The sequence below is a fragment of the Muntiacus reevesi genome, chromosome 1, assembly GCF_963930625.1.
Source record: "Muntiacus reevesi chromosome 1, mMunRee1.1, whole genome shotgun sequence".
NCBI lineage: Eukaryota > Metazoa > Chordata > Mammalia > Artiodactyla > Cervidae > Muntiacus > Muntiacus reevesi.
This window is the reverse complement of record NC_089249.1, coordinates 27,677,341-27,696,898: the sequence shown is the minus strand read 5'-3', so window position 1 is coordinate 27,696,898 and position 19,558 is coordinate 27,677,341. Positions and strand designations below refer to the sequence as shown.

At 38.6% G+C, this 19,558-nt stretch overlaps 1 protein-coding gene across 8 annotated transcripts in view; it reads left to right on the top strand.

Annotated features, from left to right (window-relative positions):
- Window positions 1-19,558, top strand: part of PPFIBP1 (PPFIA binding protein 1) — a 197,129-nt gene that overhangs the window by 54,840 nt on the left and 122,731 nt on the right. For 7 of the 8 annotated variants that reach the window (XM_065940004.1, XM_065940003.1, XM_065940001.1 and 4 more), the window contains one exon: window positions 11,264-11,360. The gene's annotated coding sequence lies outside the window, so the exon portion shown is untranslated. Of the gene's footprint in view, window positions 1-11,263; window positions 11,361-12,431; window positions 12,451-19,558 lie in introns of those variants that run through there. The other variant, XM_065939991.1, reaches the window with a different exon arrangement.

Below are 19,558 nucleotides of genomic sequence, written 5' to 3'. Positions count from 1 at the left end.
TGTTACTGATCTTAGGGGGAATGCTTTTAGTTTTTCACCATTGAGAATAATGTTTTCGTGGGCTGATCATATATGGCCTTTACTATGTTGAGATAGGTTCCTTCTGTGTCCATTTTTTGAAGAGTTTTAATCATAAATGGGTGCTGAATTTTGTTAAAGGCTTTTTCTGCATCTTGTTATCCTATAGTTTTTATCCTTCGCTTTGTTAATATGGTGTATCACATTGGTTGATTTGCATATATTGAAGAATCCTTGCATCCCTGGAATAAAACCAACTTGATCACTATGTATGAGCTTTTTGATGTGTTGCAGAATTCTGTTTGCTAAAATTTTGTTGAGGATTTTTGCATCTATGTTCATCAGTGATACTGGCCTGTAGATTTCTTTTTTTGTGTTGTCTTTGTCTGGTTTTGGTATCAGGGTGATGGTGGCCTCATAGAATGAGTTTGGAAGTATTCCTTCCTCTGCAATTTTTTGAACAAGTTTTGGAAGGATATGTATTAGCTCTTTAAATGTTTGATAGAATCCTCTTGTAAAGTCTTCTGGTCCTGGGCTTTTGTTTTTTGGGAGATTTTTGATCACAGCTTTGATTTCAGTGCTTGTAATTGGGATGTTCATTAATTTCTATTTCTTCCTGTTTCACTCTTAGATGGTTGAACTTTTTCTAAGAATCTATCCTTTTCTTCCAGGTTATCCATTTTATTGCCAGATAATTGTTCATAATAGTCTCTTATAATCCTTTGTATTTCTGCATTGTCTGTTGTCACCTCTACTTTTTCATTTCTAATTTTGATTTGATTTTTCTCTTTTTCTTGATGTGTCTGGCTAAAGGTTTGTCAATGTCTATCTTCTCAAAGAACCAGCTTTTAGTTTTATTAGTCTTTACTATTTTTTCTTTCATTTCTTTTTCATTTATTTCTGCTCAGCTCTTTATGATTTCTTTCCTTCTGCTAATTTTTTTTTTTTCTTTTTCCAGTTGTTTTAGGTGGAAAGTTAGGTTGTCTATTTGATGTTTTTTTTGTTTCTTGAGGTAGGATTGTTATCGCTATAAACTTCCCTCTTAGAACTGCTTTTGCTGCATTCCATAGGTTTTGAGTTATCATGTTTTCATTGTCATTTGTTCCTAGGAATTTTATGATTTCCCTTTTGATTTCTTCAATAACCTGTTCATTATTTAGAAATGCATAATTTAATCTCCATGCGTTTGTGTTTTTTAGTTTTTTCCTTGTAATTGATATCTAGTCTCATAGTGTTGTGGTCGGAAAAGATGCTTGATACAACTTCAATTTTCTTAAATTTACTGAGATTTGATTTGTTATCCAAGATATGGTTTATCCTGGAGAATGTTCCATGTACACTTGAGAAGAAGGTGTATTCTTTTGCATTTGGATGGAATGTCCTGAAGATATCAATGAGATCCATCTTGTCTAATGTATCATTTAAGACTTGTGTTTCCTTATTAATTTTCTGTCTTGATGATCTGTCCATTGGTGTGAGCAGGGTGTTATCGTCTCCTACTATTATTGTGTTACTGTCAGTTTCTCCTTTTATGTCTGTTTGTGTTTGTCTTATGTATTGAGGTGCTCCTATGTTGGGTGCATATATATTTACAATTGTTACGTCTTCCTCTTGGATTGATTCCTTGATCATTACATAGTGTCCTGCCTTATCTCTTGTAATATTCTTTATTTTAAGGTCTACTTTGTCTGATACAAGGATTACTACTCCAGCTTTCTTTTGCTTCCCATTTGCATGGAATATATTTTTCCATCCTCTCACTTTCAGTCTTTAGGTCTGAAGTGGGTTTCTTGTAGACAGCATATATATGGGTCTTGTTTTTGTATCCATTCAGCCAGTCTGTGTCTTTTGGTTGGAGCATTTAATCCACGTACATTTAAAGTAATATTACATTGATATATATGTTCCTATTGCCGTTTGCTTAATTGTTTGGGGTTTGTTTTTGTAGATCTTTTTCTTCTCTTGTATTTCCTGACTATATAAGCTCCTTTAACATTGGTTGTCATTGGTTGTAAAGCTGGTTTAGTGGTACTGAATGCTCCAAACTTCTGCATGTCTGAAAAGGTTTTGATTTCTCTATCAATTTTGAATTTTTAAATTATATATATATATGTTTAATATATATATTTTATTAAGGTATAGTTGATTTACAGTGTTTCAGGTGCACAGAAAGTTGATTCAGTTATACAAATACACATATTATTTTTGAAATTATTTTTTGTCATAGGTTATTATGAAATATTGACTATATTTCCTGTGCTATACAGTAAATTTTTATTGCTTGTTATATATCTGTTTTTAATTAGAAATCTAGCATCCTGTTCATACTAAATCAAACAAATGGAATCAAAATGTCATAATTTTCTTAGGCAAAAGTTCATAAGATTTCTAAAATACATGTTATACATATTTATATATATGTATGTATACAAAAGCTTTACTCTACTTGATAAAGGCTTGAGAAAGAGCAACCAAAAAAAAAAGAGATGGAGAAATTAGAGAATATATATATATATTCAGTAACATGTTTCAGGAGTGTAATTCTCAGGGAATAGGTCAGTGAAGGCACCACTCCATTTCTTTCTAAACACAGATGATGCAGCGATCATGGCCCTAGTCTGGTAAAGCAAACACATCTATTCCTTGTGGGGCAGTTTAATGGAAGAGCCCCTACTGTTGGGTCAGCAATGATAGAGTTCATAATGGGCCAACCCACTTTTTAGAGCTATAATTACCTCACTGGGGTATGTTGGTTCACAGAGTTCTGTTGGTGTGATAAAGTGTTATATATCACTGATCTGGTTATTGTTTTTATTCGAACAATCACTATACACATTTAACACTGGTTAGAATACTCTTTCAGAATGTGATGGGATAGAAGTGGTTTGACTTCATATTTTTTGAGTGATATTTGCAGTAACACATTAAATAAAGATAGAAGTAGAAGGACTTGATTCTCCAGCATTTCTTGGGTATGGAGGCCAGAGTTGTAGGGGTAGTATGGTTGTTTTCCTACGTTTTTGAAAAAGAACATATTTCAGAATATTTATAAAATATTTTCCATCTGAAGACATGACTGACTATAGTCAGCAGTCTGATTTCTACCAAACTACCCCTCTGCTTCAAGAAGTGTGCAAATACAATGAAAGAAATTAAAAGTAAGGTGAAAAGACAGCCTTCAGAATGGGAGAAAATAATAGCAAATGAAGCAACTGACAAAGAATTAATCTCTGAAATAGACAAGAAGCTCATGTAGTTCAATGCCAGAAAAATAAACGACCCAATCAAAAATTGGGCCGAAGAACTAAACAGACATTTTTCCAAAGAAGCCACAGGAAAAGATATTCAACATCACTCATTATCAGAGAAATGCAAATCAAAACCACAATGAGGTACCGTCTTACGCCAGTCAGAATGGCTGCCATCAAAAAGTCTGCAAACAATAAATGCTGGAGAGGGTGTGGAGTAAAGGGAACCCTCTTATACTGTTGGTGGGAATACAAACTAGCATAGCCACTATGGAAAACAGTGTGGAGATTTTTAAAAAACCTGGACATAGAACTGCCATATGACCCAGCAATCCCACTCCTGGGCACACACACTGAGGAATCCAGAATTGAAAGACACACATGTACCCCAGTGTTCATCGCAGCACTGTTTATAATACCTAGGACATGGAAGCATCCTAGATGTCCATCGGCAGACAAATGGACAAGGAAGTTGTGGTACATATACACTATGGAATATTATTCAGCCATTAAAAAGAACACTTTTGAGTCAGTTCTAGTGAGGTGGATGAAACTGAAGCCTATTTTACAGAGTGAAGTAAGTCAGAAAGAGAAACACCAGTGCAGTATATTAATGCATATATATGGAATTTAGAAAGATGGTAACAATGACCCTATATGCAAGACAGAAAAAGAGACACAGATGTAAAGAACAGATTTTTGGACTATGTGGAGAAGGCAAGGGTGAAATGATTTGAGAGAATAGCATTGAAGCATGTATATTAGCATATGTAAAATAGATGACCAGTGCAAGTTCAACGCATGAAGCAGGGCGCTCACAGCTGGTGCTCTGGGATGACCCAGGGAATGGGGTGAGGAGGGGCGTGGGAAGGGGGTTCAGGATGGGGGGACACATGTACACCCATGGCTGATTCATGTTGACATGTGGCAAAAAGCATCACAATATTGTCAATAATTAGCCTCCAATTAGAATAAATTAATTAATTTAAAAATAAAAGAATTGTGCAAATAATGGGAGCATCTACTCTAAATTGTCTCCAACTGAATTGGAACCCACTGTTTAAGTATACTAGGTACATTTTACCTTGTAGTTCATAATGTTTTTCATACGGAGTTTTAATTTGTTACATAAGATTTTTGCTGTGGCCCATGATATTTGTTATTTAAAAAATGAAGTTTAAATATTTGTCACAAAGGAAAATTGGTGTTTGGAAGCTGAGCTATGTTCACTCTCTCATCCCCACCCCCTGCCTCATAACACATGCAATTGTATATGGATTTCTTTTTATATAAAACTTCATGGTGGACTTTCATCACTTCAATCAGTTCAGTAAAAGTGTTCAAAGAATAACAACTTTTGAATTCCAGAATTGCTTAGAATCTTTGAATTAAAATCTTTCTGTGGGAAATAAAAAAATAATTTGCCAATATTGGAAAAGCTGGGCATAAAACTTTAGAATTAGATAAACAGCAAGCCATTACTAAACACTACAAATATGATTGTGAAGCAACATGTTAATTTAAAAACATGTGACCTTTATTTCAGGTAACATGTCAGTAGACACTGTGACTGCTACAGTTTTAGAACCTCAAGGGAAGTTTGACTATATTAAATTTGATTTTGGCATGGAAAGTGAGTTCATTGAGGATTTAGGGACCTCAGAGATTATCAGATTATTCATTCACTTGGTATTTACAGCATAGTGCTTGGTACTGTGAGAAGACACAAAATACTGTACACTTAATCTTTTTAACACTGAAAAGATTAGTTTGAAGCTCTTTGTCCAACTTCAGATTTGTGAATCAACTATCACATATAATTTCTTCAGCTCTTTAATATCTGTTTATTTTTTGGCCAAGAGTCATCACTTTGTTGTACTGCTTCACTTGATCTTTACTTCTGTTAGTAGCCCTAAGCCATGAGCTTTTTGACCATCCCACAAAGAAATGTTTTCAGTTTGTTCATCTGAGTTACTGGATAGACTGGAAACAAAACCATGCTGGAGTACAGATGTTTATGGTTGGCTGGGCCCCATGTAACTAGCCAAACAACCCAAGCTTGTAATTTACATTTGCTTCTCAGCTCAACTAGCCTTACTCATCAGGGACCTTGCACCTAAAACTTGAAAATGCCAAGGGTCTCTTTGAAAGAATCTATTCTTTGACAACAAAGTCTTACTGAGAAGGCAAAACATACTTCAGGGATATTTAAATAGTGGAAATCAATGTGTCATTAGATGCCCAAGTGAATGCATGGGTTTAAACATGAAATGCTGTTGGCAGTGAGAGATGGGAAGATGGCGTGGGGGCATAATATGAAAGCCTTTATTATTTGAACTAGATGTGAGGACTGGCTACAAATATGATTTTGAGCATGGTTAGGCATCCACCTGATTTATTTTATTGTAATTCCTACACACCCTATTTCTGGTCAAAGGGAGCCAGGATTTTGGACCTAGGACTGTCTGACTTTAAAGTTTATGATGTAAACCTTTATCCTGTATGGTGACTCCTACAACTTTATATATTCAACCAGTCTGTAATGAAGGACTGAAGCTGAAGCTCTAATAATATGGCCACTTTGATGCAAAGAGCCTACTTTTCCTACATCAGGAAAAGACCCTGATGCTGGGAAAGATTGAAGGCAGGAGGAGAAGGGGGCGACAGAGGATGAAGATGGTTGGATGGCATCATCAACCCAATGGACATGAGTTTGAGCAAACTCCAGGAGAGACTGAAGGACAAAGAAGACTGACATGCTGCTGTCCATGGGGTTGCAGAGTCGGACACAACTGAGCAACTGAACAACAACAACACTTCCTTCAAGGTCCGCACAGTGATGGCCTCTCCCCAAAGTCTTTTCAGATCGCCTGATCTGGGTTCTGCACCACTTTGACCCTTTAGTATACAGCTTTAGTTTAGTCTTTTATGTACTTGTTCCCCTCCCCTGGATTGTGAAGATCCAACCTTCATGGGAAATACAAATTATATCCTGTAATATTTAGTACAGAGATCTGGCCTGAACGCTGGATGTGAGAGTTGGCAGTAGAAGAGAAAAAAGGGTAGTATGATGTGAGTATTGCCTCAGATGCAGGAGTCGGTAGGATGAAGCAGGAGTTGACATGAAAGAGAAAGAAAAGACCGTCCAGGTTACACAAAAGACCAAACAGAGTGAGATTGGAAGAGTAGGTAAGGGATAAAATGAGGATTTGGACTTTACTCTGCAGATGTGGGAACCAATCAAAAACTAACTTGATTAAGATGATGATGAAGACCATCTTTAAGTGTGAAATTGATGATGAGTAATGTAGCAGTATATTTTCCCCTTATTTTATTTGGATCATGTCAACCTATCATTCAGTACAAAAGAGCACTGGGTCACATTTTAGGTGACACATTTCCCCTAGACTTCCTGGAGATTTTCTGAAAGTGGTAGATAACTCATCAAGGGGATGGATGTCTTCCTGAGTCATGTGATGGTGGATATCTGGATAGCGCTGTCTTGCTGCCAGTGTAAAAAGTAGTCATACCAAAGTTCCTGCTAACACCCCCTCAGCCTTTTCCCAAATGGAAAAGAGGTGGAGGATAAGATGGGATGGGAACAAATTTGGAAGATTTAGGATCCCCTCTGAAAGTGAAAGTGTTAGTCACTCAGTCGTGTCCAACTCTCTGGAACCCCATGGACTGTAACCCACCAGGCACCTCTGTCCTTGGAATTTTCCAGCCCCAAAATATTGGAGTGGGTTGCCATTTCCTTTGCCAGGCATCTTCTGGACCCAGGAGTTCAAACCCGGGTCTTCTGCGTTGGCAGGCAGATTCTTTACCGTTTGAGCCACTGGGGAAGCCCTAGGATCCCTCTGGTAAGTTGTTATCCTGAAGGCTTTCTAAAGGGCCTGGACTGCCTGGAAAGGCCTTATTCACCAAGGGAAAGATAGACATTGGTCAGTTCATTTGATTCCTTCATTACTCATGGTACAAAATAAAGAGTATTGTAACTTTTATATTCCCCATATGCCAAGGCTAGCAAATCAGAAAGGTCTTTAAGTGTCTATGGCTGTGCATTTATATTGTTATTTTAGGTATCTTACCCTAAACCATACAGGGTATACTTCATTGTACTCGCCTAATATTTCTAACTAACAAACTATTTGAGATTTCCTTTTATTATCTGTGACTTTGATGAAATTAAAATTATTATCAGTACAGCACAGAGATTAATTATACCAGCTCAGGACCCATGTTGCCTGAGTTGTGATCCCAATTTCTTCACTTAACAGCAATGTGATCTTTTGTAACTTATTTAACTCCTCTCCTTCAATTTCCTCATCTGTTTGATGGGGATAATAATTTGCTTCTCTCTGTCTTTGCCAGAATTAAATGAATGAATTCATTGTTCATTTACTGAAAGGAAAGTTGTTAGAATAGTATCTGGTACACAAGTTATCAATACATATGACTTCTTATTGTGTTGTAAATGAGGGAAAGCAGCTAAAGGTGAAGTTACCCAACAAGATTACTACACTAGATTGTTGTTGTTTAGCCACTCGGTTGTGTCCAACTCTTTGCAACTGCATGAACTGTAGCCTGCCAGTCTCCTCTGTGATGGAGTTCGACCCCGTGATCGAACTGATAGAACTGATCCTCTGTGATGTGTTCGACCCAGTGATTGAACCCTGGTCCCCTGCATTGCAGGCAGACTTTTTACCATCTGAACCAGCTGGGAAGCCCCACTCTAGGATTAGTGTTTCTCATTTCAAGATTCAGTCCACAAAAATAGCTGTTTCCTCGACCAAAGGTCAGGAAACTTTTGCTCAAAAGGCCAGATCAGATAGCAAATATTTTATACTCTGTAGACCTTACTGTCTCTGTTGCATCTTCTCAACACTGTCATTGTGTTCTGCAAAAGCAGCCATAGACAATATGTGAATTAATGGGCTTGACTGTGTTCCAATAAAATTTTATAAAAACAGGTGGCAAGCCACATTGCCCTGCATACATACTCCTGCTTTAGATGCTTGTCTAACGTGAATAGAGCTTCAAATTCCATTTAAAGTATGAAATATGGCATTATTATAATAAGCAGTAACTTCCCTTCCTAACTCCTGGAGAATTCCATGGACCATACAGTCCACAGGGTCGCAAAGAGTCGGACATGACTGAGCGACTTTCACACTTTCACTTCCCTTCCTAACAATTATCAGTCTGACATGTTACTTTCTGCTATGATGGTCATGCTTTACAAGATCAAAGGGATTTAGAAGATAAGCAGTAGTGATAAATGTGTTTTCCATCTCAAAGGGATATACAGAAGTCATTTATTTAGTGGTTTGGAGAATTTTCTTGGTATTTAAAATCTGAGATTTGGGCAGGATGTTAAGGGTTTGTACTATTAAATGGATGCAAATATACTGGGTTTTGCTTTGTTTTTTTGTTATCTCTGAAAAGGAAAGGTTTGTGAGTCATATAAAAAGTTGTTTGTAATTATTCTTGTCATTACACTAAGGGTTTTTCTGCTAGGAATGTAGTTTGCATGGGTTTCGATTTTTTGATGGCTTAACTTTTCAGTTTAATAATGTGTTCTTGTTTTTAAATTAAACTTGTCAGTCAGCCTCTTTGTAAGCGACTGACTGTGTTGGTTAGTTTGTATTTATAGTTACGTCTGTTTCTGAGGAAATGACTAAAGTCTCTGAATTTGATCAAAACTGCATCACAAAGGGTATCTTTGACTTACTTAAACAAGGCTCAGGATGGAAACTCAAAAAAATCTCATAGTTCATGTTTATAAATGTTATTATGTATTCAGTCCTGGTTTGGCCAATAATCAGAGTTCTGTGCTGAGGGAAGGCTTGAATGTTCCCAGTGCTTCTTATTAATAGTTAACATGAATTCCTCTGGAGCAAGTTCAGGCAGCACTTTCTTATAATACTCTCTTAAAAAAATCATTTTCTAATTTTATATGTGACTTCGAGGTGAGTCTTATAGAACATAGCTATGTCTTTTTCTTCTCCTTAAATTGTTTCACTATTTTTTCTCCTTTTTTATTCCTGTTCAGGTAGTCCTGACATGTAAAGCATCTAAACCTTGTACATGTAATTTCTAACAAGGACCCCCCTCCACCACCGGTCTCCCCACCTCTGCAATATCCACGAGTCGTCCCCAGCCTGGCTTCGTGCCCTCATTCTGCTCTTTGTTCAGGGCACTGGGTGGGAAGGAAGGGCAGGCCTGGCTCCTGTTGGCTCAGACACAGGCTGACCTGTGCTCTGGGACCCAGGCTGGAACCCACATTTTCCCATAAGGGGCTCTTCTAGATCAGCAGTGTTATGAGCTCATTGGGATTTCTGCCCTAGCTTTTAGTGCAATCCCTGCTTAGTTTGAACCCTTCTGTAAGCAGCTCAAGGAACCAATTCTCCAACTTAAATCTTGGATCAAAGTATAAAACAGATAAAAGTGCAGTTACTCTGCCCGCTACCACACATCTATTCATCTCCGCCTCTGTTCTTAGAAACACCTGTTGGATAGGGTTCCCAGACACTCACTTTAAAAACTGCTGATGAAGAGTCCTGTTCACTTTTGGAGCACACAGTAGCCTTAAAATCAGGTTTGCTTATGTATGCGTCATTAATTGCTTAAAATTTACCTGGATTGGTGCGTATGTGTGGTCATATATGTGTGGGTCATCTATGAAGTCAGCTTTTGGGGAGGTTGAATGGACAGAAGCTTACCTGAGCTGAGAAATTCCTTCAAGACAGCCTCTATCCACCATTCATGCCTAAATTCCATTGTGTTTTATTTCAGTGTTAAGCACCTGCCTCTTCTGAAGCTCTTTGTTTGTTTATTTGTTTAATGAAAATGTTCTCAAGATCCACATCCATTAAGTTGTTGGAATCTTTGAGCTGATCCCATTGCTTCTCTGCTTAATTAAGCCTGTGAGGTCACTGGCTCCTCAAAAGGACAGAGAGAAGGAAGCAGCTAAACTCCTACTTCACAATTTTGTCTAGAACTGGTCCTGATCATATGTACATTTGAAAAGCACATGTGAGATCATGCCTCTAGCATTTGACATGGAGACGCTCAACTTTCTCATTCGGGTGGAAGTAGTTATGAGATAATGGGACATTTACTATTCCTCAATATTCCTTCATGACCAGAATATATGATACTACTGTAATGGTGAGGATATTCATGCCGAAATATATAGTACTGGGAATTTTTTTCTAAGTATATGCTATTTAAAAGAAATATGGGAATCAGAATCACAAGTCTTAAAAGCAGTGTATATGTTTCTACTTACTGTTTATGTATTATTCTTGTTGGATAAGAAAATAATAAGTTTCTTCCTTTTTTAAAACCTTAACAAGTAAGCATTGGTGAACTATGATTAATTCATTTACTCAGGAAACATAAGGCACCTAACCTATTCCAGGTACTTTGTGGTATAAAAATTAATGATGGTAGTTTTCTGCTGAAATTCAGGTTTCAAGGAATATATGAAGTTGTGGCCAGTAACTGAGGAAGTAAGGAAGAATGAATGCTGGAAGGGGGGAAGGAAGAAAAGGATGGGAGAGGAAGGAACAGTGGAAGGATAGGTGGAAGGAAATTAGTTAAATCTGTTGGTCCTTAACACATTTAATTGTTTTTATTCATTTTTAATTTTTATTTAATTAAAAATGTATCTGTTTAATTGCACTGGGTCTTAGTTGTGGCACATGGATTCTTTGATCTCCATAGTGGCATGAGAGATCTTCAGTTGCAGCATGTGGGATCTAGTTCTGTGATCAGAGATCAAACCTAGATCCCCTGCATTGGGAACACAGAGTCTTAAACACTGGACCACTAGGGAAGTCCCACATTTTATTGTTTTTTTTAATTGCACACATGTTATCTAGTTTGATGTTCTTTGCTTATATAATAATTCCCCATCTATAGGGTCTTTTTTATGGTGTGTCATAGTTTGAAGTTGGTTTTAATTTATCTCCTTTATATTTGTTTCTTTTCAGTATAAAAGAGCTTCATGGATCAGATTGCTAATAAGTACATGGAAGATCTGAAGAGCTGAAGAAAAACAAATTCACTGTTAAACTTGTTTTTTAAAACGTAAGTAAACTCTCTCCTCACTGTTATTCACTCGTGTCATCTTCATAGCCTGCAATTACCTTTCTGTACACTCAGTATGTAAGTTTTTTTCCCAGTAGTAAAGCTGCTTGTCTGCATGGTCTACTCATAAAGAATATGATAATTCATGACCCATTCCTCTCCTTACCATTTTTTAAATTCTAAAAGTAACATGACTAACATAGGTGGTTGTCAAACTTAGACATGTTGTGACAGTCACTGAGCAAATCTTTCTTTGGCATCAAGAGGGAAAGTAGACCTGGTAGCACATAAGAAGCACCGCCCTTTTCTCAAACCTTTTGTTGCTCCTCACCCTGCAGGTTCTTTTAGCGCACCATGTAAGCCAGTGAGAATTGTTGGTCAACCTGTTACCTCCTTTCAAAGACAATGGGCTGCTTTTCTGGGCGCCTGATGTCCTCAGCTAGTGATCAGAAGTTGTTTTGTGAAGTTTTCGGTCAACCTGTTAATGACCCCATAGACTTTGAGAAGTGAGGTGTTTCCAATATAAGCTTATTTATCCTTTCCTCCTTGTTTCTTTTGCTCTGTAATGGTAGTGATACTTAGCTATGTATTGAACTTCTATTAAAAGACAAGCACTCGACTGATTCAACTCAAGCAATATTCATTCAGCAAATGCTTTTTCTGAGTGCTTGTCATGTGCCAGGCACTGCTCTGACACCATCACCTTGTGCTACACTTGCGGCAGCCTTGCAAAGTAGGAGCCCGTATTTTAGAGCTGGTGATCCAGGTGAGCATACTGAGGTTCAGAGAGAGGTAAGGAGGCTACAGACGATCACACAGCTAGGCAGGGGGGGAACCTAGAGTGAACACCATGCTGTCTGACTTGTCTCATTTGCCATTTTCTAAATAATGTTGAAATCCTCATCCTGGCTCAGTTGTTGTTGGAGATTGGAACCTTCTGGGTTGTGTTCTTAATAGGAATGTAGTCCTGATTCTTCTTTTTTTTTTTTTTTTTCTGTTTTTTTTCTTTTTTTTTTTTTTTCTGATTCTTCTAAATCTTGACTGTAGTCACAAGAAAGGAAGTTAGAGGAACGTCTTCGCAAGTTGAGAGGTACTTTTGGTATCTGGAGGGGGAGTTAAGAGATCTAATTGTCTAGACTGACCTTTCCATGAATTTCTGTGTGTCTTTGGGATACTTAACATCTGCAGGAGACAGTTACTAGTATGCCTGTTAAGGAGAGCAGACCAGATGTTCTCCAGGGTCTCTTTCAGTAGGCTTTTTATTGAAGTATCTTATACACAGAACAAAGTACACAAATTGTAAGTGGATGGCCTGATGGAATGATTGTTACAAAGTGCACACATCTGTGTAACCAGTGCAAGAAAACAGAAAATTAGCAGCCCCTCCAACTCCTCCCCTAATGCTCCCATGAGTAACCAGTTTCCTGATTTCTAATGCCATTGATACAATTTTGCCTGTTTTTGTCATTTATATAAATAGAATCATATAGTTTATATTCTTTTGTGTCTGACTTATTTTACTTATTAAGTTTGTGAAATTCCTGTATGATATTGTGTATAGTTAATTTATTTCATTCTCCTTAACTATCATGGTATTCAGTTGTACATGTATTTTATAGTTGTTGGCCATTTCGGTAGTTTCCAGTTTGGATGTATTACAGATGGTGCTCCAGGGGATGTTTTTGTGCACTTCTTTTGGTGATCATTTTATTTTGGTCAGGGACTAAATTCAAGTAATTTGAATTCAGCAGCCCTGTGGAGTGATGTTGAGGTAAGCGTCTTTGAAAGCAGACAAGTGGATTTTAGGAAGGCAGGTGATTTGTCTGCTTCAGCATGATGTTCTGAACATTGCTGGTCAGGAATGTGGATTCCTCTTGAAGGTGTGGCTGGGCAGAAGCCCTCTGTGTTAAGTGGGTGATGTGGTAAGGTTTGCTCTCCTGGCAGAGGAGGGCTTTGATTTGTTTCAGGAAGGGACTACAGAGGAGAGAAGATAGATCCAGAAGACAAATGTGTCTGGGCTACCCTAGAAATGGTTAGGATATGTTACCCGCCAGATCAAGAATCTGGAAAAGTGATAACCCAGGGGAAGAACCAGCTTACGAGACCTGAAGAGTCTAGGAAATGAACAGAGAAATAAAAATTGATTTCAGCAGGCAGGCAGGAGCTCTCAAAGCATTTTTAGGCAAATTTATTAAGTCTGATGAAACTGTTGGTCTCTCAGTTGTGTCTGACTCTTTGCGACCTCATGGACTTAAGTCCACCAGGCTCCTCTGTTCATGGGATTCTCTAGGCAAGAATACCGAAGTGAGTAGCCACTTCTTTCTCCAGGGAATCTTCCTGATCCAGGGATTGAACCTGGATCTCCTGCATTGCAGGCAGATTCTTTACTGTCTGAGCCACAAGGGAAGCCCTTGTTAAGTCTAACTCCTGTTTTAAGGAAGCTTTGAAAGACCAGTCCCTAAAGTATGAATCTTGAGTCAAGAATGAACTTAATGAAATTACCAAACTAAGAACAAATGTATTTTTCAAGCAAATACAGAATGTGAGCATGTGGGCTTTACCAAGAGACTGTTCTGTGTCAGATCACAGCTTCTCTTTCTTTCCCTGGAGACTCAGAAAAGTGAGGTGTTTCTGATATAAGCTTTCCCACCAGCTTCCTGACCTGTATAATGGGGATACTGACACACCCAGCTTGTAGGCTTCCTGTGACAGGGTACTCCCATAGTGCCAGGAGTGTGCTGCTGGGTGCTTTGCACTGGCACTAAAAATGATAGCCATTATTCTTACTATTTTTCTGATTTTTACTGTGACTGATATTATGTGTTTGACTGCATCGGATACTTGGTAGAAGCTTTCAGATTATTTTTTTAAAGTATGAGATTAACATAGTTTTTTTTTTAAAGTGTGGAGAACACTAACAAAAATATTTTCCGGCTTGCCTCGCCTTAAACTGAAACTCAGAGGAGAGCTGAAGGGAAACATTTGTCTGTGCCCTTGGCAGGTCCCTCCCCAGCGTGAGTCAGTAAAGACACTTCTGGTTCTTGCAACTGCTTTACTTGGTTGTTTCAAGAAGAGACCAGACGAGCTAAGATTCACAAGAGAGCTGGGTCATTTTGCACAAAGGGAAGTCATGATTTTATGTATTTCACTCAACTCATATCAGGCATTTTGCAAACAAGTGTATGCATGTAGCAGAGAGGTTTGGTTTAGTGAGAGGCTCTGTGGGTGATTCCCTACAGACCGCAGCTGGTATAGGGTGTCCATTCCAACTGACTGTAGCTAGTGACATCTTTCCACCTGTTGGTAAATTCTGGACTAACTATTGGGGCATCTGTTGTAGATTAAGCGCAATTTTGCCCTCGGTTAGACTATGACCTCACAAATGAATATTTGTTCTGTGAAGGAAACTTTTAGAGTGAGTTGAGTCTAAGACAACATTTGACCCAAGACTCTGAAATTCTAGTTTTGACTTCTCTACAGATGATCTGTGGGACTTCAGGTATGGCGTTAATCCTGGGTCTCAGTTTTCTCATTTGTAAAATTAGAAAGACTTTGAGGCAAAGGAAGATTCTGTGAATCTCTAAATTTAATAGTATCTAGTTTGAGGTGTAGTTTTATTTTTCTTAAAGCTGTATTCTTTCATGAGTTTTCCCAAGTCAGAAGGTCTTATGACAGCAGATTTTAGCACTTAACGATAGTAGAGGAAGGAACAGTTTTAAGATATGACCTAAGTTCACAAAACAGTTAATGTCCACTGCAGGTAAAAAAACAAACGACCCGACTGTTGTGACTGATGTAAAGTTATGTGAATATATATAAATTCACTTTCACACTGGCATTAACTTTAACCAGCTTTCATACACTTGCTTTATTCGTGAAAGGATGTTTATGTTAAACAACATAAGTAAATAGTCAAGACATTGTCTGCGGCATAACTGGCTTATGGGAACTGCGTTGGCTTTATCTCATGTGTATATGTAAATTCTCAGTTCTCACATTACAGTCTCACAGTTGGGTGTGGCACAGATTTGAGTTTGTTTTGTTGTTCCCCATGTTGAAGGAATTATATATTAAAAATGATGTTTGAAAATGAAATACTGGATTCAATTGAATTGATAAAATAAGAATCCTAAATAGTGTTATCACTATTACTTTTAAGTAATATGCAAAATAATTGCTTTTAGGTTTTGAGCTCTGTCTTCTTATACCCAAGGGTTCTTGTTGTTCAGTCCCTAAGTCGTGTCTGACTCTTTGCGACCCCAGGGACTGCAGCATGTGAGGCTTCCCTATCCTTCACTATCTCCTAGTGTTTACTCAAACTCATATCTGTTGAGTTTGTGATTTCATCCAACCATCTCATCCTCTGTCCTGCCTTCTCTTCCTGCCTTCAGTCTTTCCCAGCATCAGGGTCTTTTCCAATGAGTCAGCTCTTCACATCAGGTGGGCAAGTATTGGAGCTTCAGCTTCAGCATCCGTCCTTCCAGTGAATATTCAGGGTTGATTTCCTTTAGGATTAACTGGTTTGATCCTCTTGTAGCCCAAGCAACTCTCAAGAGTTCTCCAGCACCACAATTTGAAAGCATCAATTTTGGGGAACTCAGCCTTCTTTATGGTCCAACTCTCATACACCCAGGTGTATGCTAATAGCTGATACAGGAGGACATATAGGAAATGTTTAAAGTAAACTGAGAACTTTGGAATATTTGTGCTTTGACCCATTTAATTGTTCTGGCAACTGGCAAACAGAAGAAATACCATTTGCCTAGTGTGCAGGCAACACCCTGGTCTCTTTGATGTAATCACGGGTGATGGTGGTGAAAGCTGTCTGGTTGTACCAGCTTTGAGGCTGAATAGACCAAGTACAGGAATGAGGTGGGGGCTCATCAAGACCTCTTCATCAGGCGGAGGAAGGCCGTGGGAATGTGCAGGTCATTCCTCAGGCCTCCCATGGGATCATTCTACCTGCTCGTGCAGTGGTTTCTAAGAGGCGATTTGTAGCCACTGAGACAGTGTCCTTTCCCAAAGAACTGCCCCTCTCTCTCTGTACCCTTCTTCCAGTCTCTATCAATTTATTTGTTTTTCTTTTGCCTGTGCTGGCTCCTCGTTGCTTGTGGCAGGTGGGGGCTACTCTGCATTGCAGTGCGCAGGCTTCTCGTTGCTTGTGGCAGGTGGGGGCTACTCTGCATTGCAGTGCGCAGGCTTCTCATTGCAGTGGCTTATCTTGTGGAACACAGGCTCTAGGCGTGCAGGCTTCGGTAGTTGTGGTGCATGGGCTTGGTTGCCCCAAGGCATGTGGAATCCTCCCGGACCAAGGATCAAACCTGTGTCCCCTGCATTGGCAGGTGGACTCTCAACCTCTGGACCACCAGGGAAGGTCCCTATCACTTCAATTATTACATGGGATTTGAAGTTTTCTAGCTCCTGACTACATATTTTGGACCAAATATTCCTTATTCTAGACAATTTGTACTAAACATTCTGAAAATACTGCTTGGAGATGGCTATCTTGTTTGGAGTCATGTATCACATATGTGGTTTTGTCTTGTGTTTCTTTGATTCATCATAGCTTGAGATAATACATAAATAAGTTTGTTCATTAAATTTACGAAAGCTTTTCCTTTCCATTTTTCTTCCCTCTAGTAATCTCTCCCTGTCTCATGAAGTATCTAAGATTACCTTTGCAATCAAATGGAGATTTAGTTGGGCTGTTAGACTCCCTTAAGCATCCCTGAGTGTGAGCATGAGTAGATAGAGTTCAAGGGGTGCTCGAAGTTCTTGTCTCAACTGGCTGAAGTCATAGTCATCTGTTTATTCTTGGTTGTTCCTTTCCCCTTCACCTCTTGGGAAACTGGTGGTCAGTGCCTTTGACTTTTTCTCTCCTTAATCCAGATATGCGAGAGGGTAACTGTTGACCGAGAGAAGGAAATGTTTACGTATTTAAATAACCAATATGTAGGGGGCGTGTGTGTGCAGGCTTGTGCATGCATAGGCTCTGTAACTGCATGGTGGTATCTGTTTCTCATAAGTTGCCATGCATATCCACAGTTAACGAGGAGGCCCTAGCATCTATGATGGCACTCAGGTATGTAGTTTAATTAGTGTTTTAAGGTGGAAGCGGGTTGGTGGGAGTTCTGACTCTTATTTTACTGGATCTATGGTTTAAAATTATGATATTTTCACTGATATATTTTAAATGGATAACCAACAAGGACCTTGAAACTCTGCTCAATTTTATGTGGCAGTCTGGATGGAAGTGGAATTTGGGGGAGAATAGATACAAGTTTATGTATTGGCTGAGTCCCTTTGCTATTTACCTGAAACTATCACAACATTGCTAATGGGCTATACCCCAATACAAAATAAAAATAAATAAAATTGTGATGTTTTGGGGAAACCTGGGTTCTGGCATCAGAATTTCAGTTAACCAGGGTCTCCGTTCCTTTGAGAGTGAAGAAGTGAGATAAGTGTTTTCAGTCATTCTTAAATCCATTACTTAGCAATAGCTCAGGGCTTTGTGCTGAAGTTAGAGCTCCTATACTTTGGCCACCTGACGTGACGAGCCAACTCGTTGGAAAAGACCCTGATTCTGGGAAAGACTGAAGGAAAAGGAGAAGAGTGCGGCAGAGAATGAGATGGTTGGACAGCATCACTGACTCAATGAATGAGTTTGAGCAAGCTCTGGGAGATAGTGAAGGACTGGGAATTCTGGCTTGCTGCAGTCCCTGGGGTTGCAAAGAGTCAGGCATGACTTACGTACTGAACAATGACAAGCACAGGACTTTGTGCATCAGAATCACAGAACTGAAGTTGGATCCTCAGGCTGTGTTCAGTGTTCCTTACATGCTATAATGCTGGCCTCTCCCAGAGATGCCCCAACCAAGAGGAGACTTTAATTAGGGGTGTGGCAGTTCACAGCCATTGTAGCAGGATCCGTTTAGTCTTCAGGCAAAAAGAAAGTGTTCTATCTTCTTTTAAATATTATGGTTGCTTTCAGAGTTTGAAATAGCCTTGACAGCTTCCTGTGACCATTACCTTGAACCGAGGGGTAATGACTTGCTGATAACTGACTCCTAAGTTCAGTACAATAATTGTGTTTGTTGTCTGTGTTTTAAGTTTGTATTTCAAAACACAAGTTGTTATTGTATCATCATCTTTTCTTGTTTGTATGTTCGTCTTTATTTTCTTACCTTCGTAGGAGTAATTATGCTTGGCTTTGGATACTTGTGCCATTTGATACTGTGATATTAAGAGATTTTAAAAGAAAAGGTCATCAGCTGTCTTTCTGGGCTATTCTGGGCATTTTGTACTATATTTATTTTGGACCCAGCTTTTCTTGCCCTTGGTTTCTGATTAGTTGTTCCTCCTCCTTGCCTTGGCCTCTCATCTTGCCTGGAAGCGTTTCAAGAGATCTGTTTGGATGACTGTTTTGTTTAACAGATAAACACTATCTCAACCTTGGGAGAGAGTCAAGACGACAGGATGGAACTCTCCATTAACGCTTCTGGATCTAAGGGATGAAATCCCTGGAGCAGGGAGTCTGGCTTCTTAGTATAGTATACTCATGTCGGCAAATTGTTTCATGCTTTGAGATTAGCTTTTACAAGGGAAATGTGGGATTCTGGGGCATTCTCAAAAGTTTTGCATAATTTGATGGAACTTAAATGGTCTTATTGTTTATAAATTTTTATAAATTAAAGAATGATTATTTGATTAAAAAAGTGGGCTTTTTTGTTCTTCGGGGTCTAAATTGATCTTAGCTGAGTTCTGGCACAGACCACTCCTTTCAGGGAGCTTTCACTCGGATTATTGGGGTTCTCAAAAAACCAAGTATTATATAAAGCAGAAAATAAATGGTCTTCAAGGAGTATCAGGCCTTTAAGCATAAGACGTCTCCCAAGAGAAAACGGTAATGCCCCCAGTACCCATTTACTTTGACCTTCTTTGAGAGACTGTGTCTGAGTGACTCTCCAGGGACAGAAAAAAACCAGCTAATTCTATTGAAGTGTTATAAGACCCAGAAGGTGGTTTCTTTTTTTTTCTTTTTTGTCATTTCTTTAAAAAAAAATTGAAATTAAAAAAAAAATTGAAATACAGTTGACATACAATAATGTTAGTTTTAGATGTACTTACAAGATGGTTTGACATGTGCATATATTGTGAAGTGACCAATGGACATGAACTTGGGCAAACTCTGGGAG